This window comes from Neoarius graeffei, chromosome 9 (assembly GCF_027579695.1).
Source record: "Neoarius graeffei isolate fNeoGra1 chromosome 9, fNeoGra1.pri, whole genome shotgun sequence".
NCBI classification, from domain to species: domain Eukaryota; kingdom Metazoa; phylum Chordata; class Actinopteri; order Siluriformes; family Ariidae; genus Neoarius; species Neoarius graeffei.
Window position 1 is genome coordinate 47721060 of NC_083577.1, and position 13064 is coordinate 47734123.

Below are 13064 nucleotides of genomic sequence, written 5' to 3' on the forward strand. Positions count from 1 at the left end.
ATTATCTTTATGTACCTTAAAATCATACACAAAAACAGAAAAACTTTTGACTTGACTTTATTGATCAAGCTAGTCCCTTTCATAAGGGTTTGGCAATGGTGTTATGTACATAGCGTCAGCTGTTTTAACAAGAACACATTTTGTTTTGATCATGTCAGGCCAGACAGCATTAACAGTTTCAGTTTTTTTAACAACATATAGGAAAGTACTTTGTACATTGATTTGTGAATCTTTACATACAGGCCTGTCTGATCATAAAAGTACAGATTTTGTTTCTATCTAGTTATTTATTTTTGGTTCCAAAGGTGTGCACTTTTCTTTTACCTTTTTTGACAAGGAAGAACTTTAGTTCTCAGTTGAAGACGCTATGTTTACATTTTTACAAGCATATGCACAAGTTTTGCTTTACCACTTTTTACAAATAAGGACTTGATCTTGGAGAGACCATTATATTTACATTTTTACATGCAAATGTGCACTTTTTCCTTTCATTTTCTCCAGTAAGGAAGGACTTGATTTCATAGGTCTTTGTTTTTGAAATGTTTGAAAATATATCAAACTTGTTTTCAACATTCTGTCTTGTGATTTTGTAAATGCATCACACTCTTGTGTACATACAGTATGAGTAAACTTTAAGAATACTTTAAGGAGTATATTTCCAGTATATAAATAGTAAGCTACAAGTAATATGCCAAGCAAACTTAAAGTATAACAAGTAAACTAGTGAAATAACCAACGTTTATAACAGTATACTGAAAGTACACGGAGTGCAGAATTATTAGGCAAGTTGTATTTTTGAGGATTAGTTTTATTATTGAACAACAACTATGTTCTCAATCAACCAAAAAGACTCATAAATATCAAAGCTGAATATGTATGGAAGTTAGTGTGGGGTGTTTTTAGTTTTGGCCATTTTAGGAGAATATGTATGTGTTCAGGTAACTTTCACTGTGCAGAATTATTAGGCAACTTAATAAAAACCAAATATGTAGCCATTTCACTTATTTATTTTCACCAGGTACACTGATATGACAACTCCAGATTTGCAAATAAACATATCTGACATTCAAACACAAAACAAAAACAAATCAGTGACCAATATAGCCACCCTTCTTCATGAGGACACTCAAAAGCCTTCCATCCATAGATTCTGTCAATTTCTTTATCTGTTCACGACCAACATTGTGTGCAGCAGCAACCACGGCCTCCCAGACGCTGTTCAGAGAGGTGTACTGTTTTCCCTCTTTGTAGACCTCACGTTTTATAATGGACCACAGGTTCTCTATGGGGTTTAGGTCAGGTGAACAAGGGGGCCATGTCATTATTTTTTTCACCTTTCAGACCTTTACTGGCTAGCCACGCAGTGGAGTATTTGGACGCATGAGATGGAGCGTTATCCTGCATGAAAATCATGTTCTTCTTGAAAGATGCTGACTTTTTCCTATACCACTGCTTGAAGAAGGTTTCTTCCAGGAACTGGCAGTAGGTCTGGGAGTTGAGTTTGAGTCCATCCTCAACTCGAAAAGGTCCAACAAGCTCGTCTTTGATGATACCAGCCCATAGCAGTACTCCACCTCCACCTTGCTGGCGTCTGAGTCGGAGTGGAGCTCTGTGCCCATTACTGATCCAGCCACAGGCCCATCCATCTGGCCCATCAAGAGTCGCTCTCATCTCATCAGACCACAGCACCTTAGAAAAATCAGTCTTAAGATATTTCTTGGCCCAGTCTTGACGTTTTATCTTGTGTGCCTTACTCAGTGGTGGTCGTTTTTCAGCCTTCCTTACCTTGGCCATGTCCCTCAGTATTGCACACCTTGTACTCTTTGACACTCCAGGAATGTTGCAACTCTGGAATATGGCAGAACTGGATGCTAATGGCTGCTTGTTAGCTTCACGCTTGATTTTCCGCAGATCATGTGCAGTTATTTTGCGCCTTTTTTTTCCCCACACGCTTCTTTCGACCCTGTTGACTATTTGCAATGAAACGCTTGATTGTTCGGTGATCACGTTTCAACATCTTCGCAATTTCAAGAGTGCTGCATCCGTCTGCAAGACATCTCACAATTTTATACTTTTCAAAGTCTGTCAGATCTCTCTTCTGACCCATTTTGCCAGAGGAAAAGAGGTTGCCTAATAATTATGCACACCTGATATAGGGTGTTGATGTCATTAGACCACACCCCCTCTCATTACACAGATGCACAGCACCTGATATACTTAATTGGTAGTAGGCTTTCAAGCTTAAACAGCTTGGAGTGGGACAACATGCATTAAAAGGATGTTGTGGTCAAAATACTCACTTGCCTAATAATTCTGCACTCAGTGTATACAATAATAAACTAAAAATAGGGACTCGAAGTATATAACTAGTACAATGGCAGTATATCGATAAGTGTACTTGTGGTATACTTTAAGCATACGAGAGGGATATACCAAGTACATTGATAGTATATAGATGAGTGTACTTGTTGTATACTTTAAAGTGTACTTTTGCAAACTTAAAATGAACTTTAAAGTATACTTTTATAAACTTGAAATGTTCCAATTTAGTCCGACAAAGTATTAAATTTGTATACTTTCTAGTACACTAAAAGTACATGGTCTGTAGTACAGGGTTCTCCACGAGGGGTTTTAGAGGTGCGGGCCGCCCCCCTTTCTGTGATTCCCGCCCCCGTTTAATTTCTGCCGCCCCTTTACAAAAGGAAGAGACGTCCCTTTGTTTTCTTTGTGACAGACAGCCTTTCTCTGTTGGAGTACCGACAACGCGACAACACCCGAGTGTGAAACTCATTTACCAGCAATTAGTTTAGTCAGTCTGACGATTATAGTCTAAGAAAAGCGTTTCACACTTCGGCGTTTTTGACACATTGTTCTTGCGCCGGGAGATAACACGTCTTTATAATAACGTGTGAATCGACACTAAGTTCAAGATAATTGATTGTTATTGTCGGCAGAGAAATAAAGGATAAAAACAAAAAGTTCAAAGTTGGTGCGGCAAGCGTGATATTGCCTATAAAACCGTGAGGCTATAACCTGGCTGTCAGTGTTACTGTAGAAGAGGAAGTGCTACTGTAGAAAAGAGGAAAGCAGGAAATTTTGAGTTAGTTTCTTTCAAATATCAAAGCATTTTGTGCAACCATATTTTAGAGATCATGTTAGGCTGTGTAACTATTACAATGCATTTTGCTTGAGTCTGTATGAATGAGTTTAAATTACAATGTCATTTTTCTTTTTTATCTTCTTAGACTGTTAACTGGTGAACATGGATGGAGCAGTGTAAATATAGTTAAAACAACATCTTTTCAATGTACTTTACTCTCTCTCATTATCTCTAGCCGCTTTATCCTGTTCTACAGGGTCGCAGGCAAGCTGGAGCCTATCCCAGCTGACTATGGGCCAAAGGCGGGGTACACCCTGGACAAGTTGCCAGGTCATCACAGGGCTGACACATAGGCACAGACAACCATTCACACTCACATTCACACCTACGGTCAATTTAGAGTCACCAGTTAACCTAACCTGCATGTCTTTGGACTGTGGGGGAAACCGGAGCACCCGGAGGAAACCCACGCGGACACGGGGAGAACATGCAAACTCCACACAGAAAGGCCCTCGCTGGCCACAGGGCTTGAACCCGGACCTTCTTGCTGTGAGGCGACAACGCTAACCACTACACCACCGTGCCGCCCATGTACTTTAATCTCTAAAAAAAATAATTTTTTCCAGTGGTGCCTGCAATTACATTTCCATTTCAAACAATGTCAGCTTTTGTGGAGCAGTGTGAATATAGTTAATACAAAAACTTTTCTGTACTTTTCTGTTCTTTTTTTGTAGTTTGCTAAATAAATAAATATTTTTTCCAGTTCCATTTCAAACAATGTGTCTGAATATGATGTGTAAGTGTGTAATGTTTGATGTATGATGTGTTTTGTACCAGTCCAATTGATTCCTCTATTCTAAATGATTACTATTGAGAGTATTTTATGCAAATATTATGCAAATGACATATGTAAATTTATGCAAATTTGTTTCAAGGTCATCCGATTGACCCCCACCCCCCTATATTTTCAATCCGTGGAGAACCCTGTAGTATACTTGCTATACTTATACTGAAGCATACTTAATAACATGAACTTTAAGTATACTACTTTTTGCTAAGGGCAGGGCTAATTAAACTCCAGGTTGTTTGTAGTTATTTATCTGTACATTACGTATTAATGTTCTAAGTGTTCTCTCAAATCTCAATTCATTAGTATTTTTCCATGAGAGGGGAGCAGTAAAAATATCTTCTCCTAAAAAACAAACCTGTATATGTTTTACTGTCCCTTTAATTTAGGTGGCAGTTGTTAGGCGCTGTTTTCGGTGAGCAAAAGAAGCTGACAGGAGTGTGTATCTCACCTTAGCGCCGATCTCTGCGAGTCCCTCTCGACCGATGCCTGGTGTGTGTGTGTGAGTAGATGCTGGAAGAGAAGAGAATAAAGAGCAGGGATCCCAGACGTCCGCTATTTAGCGGAATTCCGCTATTTTTCTAGCCAAAGTGGTGGTGTTTTTTTTTTTTAATCTCTTGTATATCCGTTAAAAATATGTTTGTTTAAGTAAAATGACCAGCAGAATACGTTCTGATTTGGTTTGCTTGTTTAGCGATGTTTTTTGTCAGCTTCGTTTGTTCTCGTTGACATTCGGGAACACTCGGAAGTTAAATTGATGTAAATACCGCGAGACTGTACGCGATAGAACGAGAAAACAATATGGCTGCACCCATTTGCTAGAAAATGTGTTTTAACTCCGTTCGTGCTTTTGTTTCTAATGCGTTGAACTTAATTCAATATGCAGGGCTGTGAAATTTCCGCGGATTCTGTCGTGAAAAATATCATCTTCACAAAACGTCTATTTTTGCATTAAAAATCATTGGGGGGGTCTAGTCGGTTTTAATCGCCTTGCACGAGACCGGCGGCTCAATACAGCCGGACTCGCGGAGTTTTATGCCAGCTGAGCATGGAACACGTCTTGACTGCGACTCAGGAGCAGTGTTGCCAGATTGGGCGGTTTCAAGTGCATTTTAGTGGGTTTTGAACATATTTTGGGCTGGAAAACGTCAGCAGTATCTGGCAATACTGCTCAGAAGTGCATGACAGAGCTAAAAATAGCTATTGTGTGACCTGGCACCGCGTACGTGAATTTTGTACTTACAGGGAGCAAGATCAGACATACCGTAAAATACCAAATAATAGCCGAGTTCCAATTAACCGCCGAGTTCCCTTTAACGGCCGGGTGTACGCGTGTGTTGTGACAAATAAAGGCCGGTTCCGAATACTCGCCGGGGTCTAAAAAAAAAAAAAAAGCGTCCGAACGTTCTATCTAGAATCTTGAGGCCCAGCACTTTTCTGGTTTTCTGGTGTTTAAACGATTTTGCATTGCATAGTTTTCTACCGAAACAATATGAATGAATGAATGAATGAATGAATGAATGAATGAAATTATTTCTATAATACTGTTTACAACATTTTGTTACGTGATAATAAACATGCCATTTCAATGTTATAATCTTGGTCTACCGTAATATTTCTTGAGGAATGCAACTCCGTAACTTTTGACAGATGTCTTAGCCACCCCTTTGGGTATACCCAACGAAAGCCAGCGTGTGTGGTGACATTGAGGACTGCGGGTTTCCAAGGTTGGACTGCTGCTTCTGTTAAACGACCTAAATTGCCGAATGCATGCGTCAAAGCACACACTGAGTTTTATTAAAGACCTTATACCATTTCACTTGCCCTTACCCATTCGGATCTGGAAGACGCTTTACAAAAAAGGTGAGAGCGTTCTAACATGCATTTCAGTCTGCTCGCGGCCAATCTAATCCAAGGGGCCTTTTCAACAAGTAATCTGTCGTGCAAGTTGGGCAGAAGCACGCGTCAGGCAGGCAACATGTAGGCCTACAAGTCAGTAACCTATTCAACTAACTTTCATCCGAACTTTAAGTTTTCTACGGGGTCGAGCCACCGTACCAACTCACTCGGGGAATAGGCTCATATCGGCCAAATAGGGAGACGTCTTGGAGAGAAACGTGATGCAAGATGACAGTATGTAGCCACTGCAGGTCACTTATTTTTCAGCATAAGAAAAAACCCTTTGGTTTGACACTTCGCACCCTAATTATGTTGCTTCAGCGTCGCGCCCTCCATGCAATTTCAGATTGACAGACATTGCGAAGCACAAAGGGTGGAGGCTGCATGGGTGAGGGTGATAGCAAGTGACCATAACTTTGCAGAGTAATTAAATCACAGTGCTGCGCACAGACAATGGTGTGGTTTCTTGAATATTTTGTAAAGCATGCGCTTAACTAGTCATTAACAGGAAAAGGTGTGTGATTTATCCTTTATCCACCCCGACTGTGCCATGCGAAGATACATTCTGCGTCTTCAAAATTCCCCGAAGTCGGCACCGTGCTATCTGTAATCTAACTCTAAACAAACTGTAAGTTATACTGGTTAAAAGTAGGCCTATCTGAGAATGATTTTTTCCCCGTTTTGAGGTAGATTTTGGGGAAGGTATTTGTGAAGAAGGAATTAATCGCCTGTTCCAAATAGCCGCCTAGTCTCTAATACGCGCCGGGTCTCTTACATGATTGAGACAAATAATCGCCCGGGCTATTATTTGGTATTTTACGGTAGTTAAGATGCCATCAAAAAGGAAAGCTAAGGAGGTGTTTGAGAGAGATGCAAAGAGGGCTAGAAAAGAACACACAGACAGACTGAAGGAAAAGATGAAAAAGAACAAGTTTGCAAAACTGAAAGAGATGGTGTTAAAGAAAAGAAAATTAAAAGACTTTCATTAGATGCTGTTTGACAGACTATGAACATTTTGTAAATAGCTTTAATAGAGGAATGCAAATACTATAGAACTAATAACTAATAGCCTTACTGAAAGATGAATTGAAAGAAATAGCTGGGAGTTATGCAAAGAGGAATAGAAGGAGCCAGAAGTAAAAGAAAAGATGTAAATAATATATTAGATAAGAAACATTAGTTTTTTAAAACTTTTGCTCTGTAGACAAGAGACATTGTGACAGATTCTTGGAAAAAGCCAGGACATAATACAAGAATTAAGTGTAATTTGGAAGACAACAGGTATCTCTCACTTAAGGCCCACTTTACACGGGGACGGTATAAAACAAAAACGCAAAAGTCCGTTTTCGTTCTCACTTTTTTCCGCGTCTATACGACTGTTTTCAAGGAGGAAATCTGCGTCTATACGGTGACGCATAAATGTCTCCGCTATGTCTGCACGCATGCGCAACGTCTTCTGTCTTGTCTGATCTGCACATCTGCGCTGCTGTTCTGTCAAGTTATCCTACCAAGCCTACTACGCATGCGCGAAATCCAGGAGGGTAGGAAAATTCAACAGTAGTTTTGTCCTACCGATCAGCTGGGCTGATAGAAAATCGGTGAGAATTTCACGCATTTGCCGATTTTTATGTTTTGTGCGTATTGGTCGAGTCTTTGGCCGAGTCAAATAATTTGTAATGACTTGTTTTAAATAATAAAACGGTCTGTATGAGAACTTGCTAGGATAACTTTACAGAACACCGGTCCGGCTGAGGTACTGTAGTGCTCGAGGGAGGAGCAGGAGCAAACCGAAACTCTTTTAATCTGCCTTTATTAAGTAACACTCACTCTTGTTTCGGTGAAGAAGAGAAAAGGCAGTGTCCATCTCAGCAAAATAAATCCGTTCGGCTGCTAGTTTTGTTTTCAGTCTCGGGTTTATTTTTATTTTTTATTTTTTTTGTTTATTTAGTAAACCAATGTATATACATGATATAATAAATACAATATGGAAAATATACACTAGTTGTACATGGATCACGCAAGAAAGTTTAAAACTTATTTCCATTGCGGTCCATATGAATGATGACATGATGGCGGGTAAATACTAATTATACATTAATCACATATAATTATCACATATACATATTAAATTAATTAATACTGAGTATGTATGAAAATTTATTTAAAAAAAAAATGGTTTCACGAGCGGCTTGAATAGGCGGCACGCGCGTGCACGCACACGCGTGTGCGCGCGTGCGTGTGTGTGTAACTTGGCGACACCAAACTGAGGAGCTCCAGCCGGGCGGGTGAGCAGGAAAACACATCTACTGCATTAAAACACAGAGCAGCTTGAAGGTCCGTTGGATCGATGTAATCAGACATGCTCTTACTTTTTTACTTACTTTCTTACTTCCCGGGCTGGCATGTGCAGTATATGACATATGTATGACGTAAACGCGTACCCGACGTGAGCAGATCCGAGCAGAGTTTCTTGTATTGGGTAGTTTAGACGGATATGCAACGGGGGCCGTTTTTAACTTATCCACTCTGGAAGGCGTTTTCAATTTTATCCGTTTTTCAGCCTCGGAAACGCCGTCCTCGTGTAAACGAAAGGCACTTCTGATAAAATATTTAGTCGTTTTTACCTGACAGCGTCCTCGTGTAAACGGGCCCTAAATATTGAGCATGATTTTTCACAAAGTCATTTTGAAAGGCCTATCAAAGTTTTCTTTTATTAACATTTCTTTAAATTGTTATTTACACATTTTTTTTAACTTTTATTTTGATTAAGAGATAAAATACATAGGCACTTATTAGATATTTCAAGGTATTTTACATGGATCTTTCATTTTAAAAGAGAAAACTGTTGATAGGTATTTTATATGGCAAAATGAAGACCAAGACTAGTCAAATATTTACTTGTTGAGATCAATTTTTTTACTTGCAGGAAATGCTCAGACTACACCATATAACACCTAAAATGGCTTGGTGTCTGGGGCCCTGTGGGCCCCAGACCCCCAGCTTATGCTGGGGGGCTGTGCCCCCCAGACCCCCCCTCAGATTTCTTATTTACAATTTCACAGCCCTGAATATGTCGTGGAAAAAAGATATCGTCCATAAAAGAGATAGCAGAACAGTGTCCGGGTTAGAAGAAGTATATTCTTCAAAGCTACATTTTCATCTAATTTTTATAAATAACAATTTTTTTTTGCCACTTATGTCATTGATTACAAAATATGGCATCAAATAGATACATATTATTGTTAAATTCTGTTGCTTTTCTATGTTAAATCTATGTAAAAAATGTGTTCTATAGCATCTTTAAATGTTAAAATCTCAACAGCTTCAGGGGGCTTGCAGCCCCCTTGACCCCTGCTGATAGTTTCTTACATTCCTCTATTTTTTTCAATTACTGCTGGGATCCCTGAAAGAGGAAAACTTAGAATTGAACTGATAAAAACTGAAAGTCAGAAGTCAGGAAACTGCAAGAGAAGAGACAGAGAGATAGAAGAGACTATCGGCGTGCTGCAAGTTCGAGTAGGACGACGTGAATTGTAGTAAACGATTGATTTCCCGGTGAGTCACGGTCAACGTTTACATTAGCATGCTAACTCGCTATCAGAGTGCTAAACACTGGAAATAACTTAAAAATTAGCCTTGAATTCTCTCGAAAACCAGTCGGGATAAACTCGAAACAGGTCCGAATAATTTATTAATGTCTGAAGCCTGTGTTTGTGTTTTATGAATCTTGTGCTGCTATTTCACTGCCGGTTGTGAAACTTTTGATAGCTGCTCGGTGCAGGCTAATATGGTGCTAAACCGGTGCTAGGCCCCGGTAGAAAATTCATGCAGCTAAGCTGACGAGAGTGTTGAGTTGAAAAAAAAGTGTTTTTCATTGTGTGAGCAGTGGATTTAATGTAATTTATGTACAACCCCGATTCCAAAAAAGTTGGGACAAAGTACAAATTGTAAATAAAAACGGAATGCAATGATGTGGAAGTTTCAAAATTCCATATTTTATTCAGAATAGAACATAGATGACATATCAAATGTTGAAACTGAGAAAATGCATCATTTAAAGAGAAAAATTAGGTGATTTTTAAATTTCATGACAACAACACATCTCAAAGTTGGGACAAGGCCATGTTTACCACTGTGAGACATCCCCTTTTCTCTTTACAACAGTCTGTAAACATCTGGGGACTGAGGAGACAAGTTGCTCAAGTTTAGGGATAGGAATGTTAACCCATTCTTGTCTAATGTAGGATTCTAGTTGCTCAACTGTCTTAGGTCTTTTTTGTTGTATCTTCCGTTTTATGATGCACCAAATGTTTTCTATGGGTGAAAGATCTGGACTGCAGGCTGGCCAGTTCAGTATCCGGACCCTTCTTCTACGCAGCCATGATGCTGTAATTGATGCAGTATGTGGTTTGGTATTGTCATGTTGGAAAATGCAAGGTCTTCCCTGAAAGAGACATCATCTGGATGGGAGCATATGTTGCTCTAGAACCCTTTCAGCATTGAAGTTGTCTTTCCAGATGTGTAAGCTGCCCATGCCACACGCACTAATGCAACCCCATACCATCAGAGATGCAGGCTTCTGAACTGAGCGCTGATGATAACTTGGGTCGTCCTTCTCCTCTTTAGTCCGAATGACACGGCGTCCCTGATTTCCATAAAGAACTTCAAATTTTGATTCGTCTGACCACAGAACAGTTTTCCACTTTGCCACAGTCCATTTTAAATGAGTCTTGGCCCAGAGAAGACGTCTGCACTTCTGGATCATGTTTAGATACGGCTTCTTCTTTGAACTATAGAGTTTTAGCTGGCAACGGCGGATGGCACGGTGAATTGTGTTCACAGATAATGTTCTCTGGAAATATTCCTGAGCCCATTTTGTGATTTCCAATACAGAAGCATGCCTGTATGTGATGCAGTGCTGTCTAAGGGCCCGAAGATCACGGGCAGCCAGTATGGTTTTCCAGCCTTGACCCTTACGCACAGAGATTCTTCCAGAGTCTCTGAATCTTTTGATGATATTATGCACTGTAGACGATGATATGTTCAAACTCTTTGCAATTTTACACTGTCGAACTCCTTTCTGATATTGCTCCACTATTTGTCGGCGCAGAATTAAGGGGATTGGTGATCCTCTTCCCATCTTTACTTCTGAGAGCCGCTGCCACTCCAAGATGCTCTTTTTATACCCAGTCATGTTAATGACCTATTGCCAATTGACCTAATGAGTTGCAGTTTGGTCCTCCAGCTGTTCCTTTTTTGTACCTTTAACTTTTCCAGCCTCTTATTGCCCCTGTCCTAACTTTTTTGAGATGTGTTGCTGTCATGAAATTTCAAATGAGCCAATATTTGGCATGAAATTTCAAAATGTCTCACTTTTGACATTTGATATGTTGTCTATGTTCTATTGTGAATACAATATCAGTTTTTGAGATTTGTAAGTTATTGCATTCTGTTTTTATTTACAATTTGTACTTTGTCCCAACTTTTTTGGAATCGGGGTTGTAAATACTACGAGCTATATGCTTAAAACGGAGGTTATTTTGAAATGCTAAATGTGAATTCATGTTTTGTTTACTGAGTTATGATGAATATCACAAGTTCATGGGGAGAAGTTATATTAAAAAAATTCATTTAAAAAATGGTAGTAGTAATAAAGTAAAATGGACACTGAAAAGCGGTAACTTTATTCAAATGGACTTTTATTATGGACGAAATGAGTAATTTGTCTGCATGGATGTGTAGGCTGGGTTTTTTTTTCCATAGAGTCCTTCACTTGGGTCCTCGGTTCATCCCCATCTCCATCCTGGTTGCTACTCCCTGGTCATCCACACCTTCATCCACATCTTCACCCCCCCTGCAATACTTACCATTGGACATTCATTGTTGAGGGTGGTAGGACGTGAGTGCACTCATTTTATTTATTTTTTCTATTCATTTGAACTTTTGGGACAATTTACTTTTTACTACCTGAGATCTCCAGGTTTTTTTGTTATTTTTATTTTCATATATTTTTTTTGGTTCAAATCAAACAACAAAGGGTACTTAAAACAACTGTATACCTCGAATCCAACTTTGAGTAATTATGTACTAGGTACTGTTGATTTTTTTTTTCACAGTACTCACTTTAATTTACTCACCTTTTTTTGAGATACTGTGCTACGAAAGGTCTTTATTGCTTTCAATATAACTCCTTTAAAACTTCAGTCTGTTGTTCTGTGTGTCATTGGGGTAGATATTGCAGGTCTGATCCTGTAATCGGTCAAGTGAGTCTAAGCGGTCTCCTCATCGGGTCTAGAATTACACTGAGTGCAGAATTATTAGGCAAGTGAGTATTTTGACCACAACATCCTTTTAATGCATGTTGTCCCACTCCAAGCTGTTTAGGCTTGAAAGTCTACTACCAATTAAGTACATCAGGTGCTGTGCATCTGTGTAATGAGAGGGGGTGTGGTCTAATGACATCAACACCCTATATCAGGTGTGCATAATTATTAGGCAACCTCTTTTCCTCTGGCAAAATGGGTCAGAAGAGAGATCTGACAGACTTTGAAAAGTATAAAATTGTGAGATGTCTTGCAGACGGATGCAGCACTCTTGAAATTGCGAAGATGTTGAAACGTGATCACCGAACAATCAAGCGTTTCATTGCAAATAGTCAACAGGGTCGAAAGAAGCGTGCGGGGGAAAAAAAGGCGCAAAATAACTGCACATGATCTGCGGAAAATCAAGCGTGAAGCTAACAAGCAGCCATTAGCATCCAGTTCTGCCATATTCCAGAGTTGCAACATTCCTGGAGTGTCAAAGAGTACAAGGTGTGCAATACTGAGGGACATGGCCAAGGTAAGGAAGGCTGAAAAACGACCACCACTGAGTAAGGCACACAAGATAAAACGTCAAGACTGGGCCAAGAAATATCTTAAGACTGATTTTTCTAAGGTGCTGTGGTCTGATGAGATGAGAGTGACTCTTGATGGGCCAGATGGATGGGCCTGTGGCTGGATCAGTAATGGGCACAGAGCTCCACTCCGACTCAGACGCCAGCAAGGTGGAGGTGGAGTACTGCTATGGGCTGGTATCATCAAAGACGAGCTTGTTGGACCTTTTCGAGTTGAGGATGGACTCAAACTCAACTCCCAGACCTACTGCCAGTTCCTGGAAGAAACCTTCTTCAAGCAGTGGTATAGGAAAAAGTCAGCATCTTTCAAGAAGAACATGATT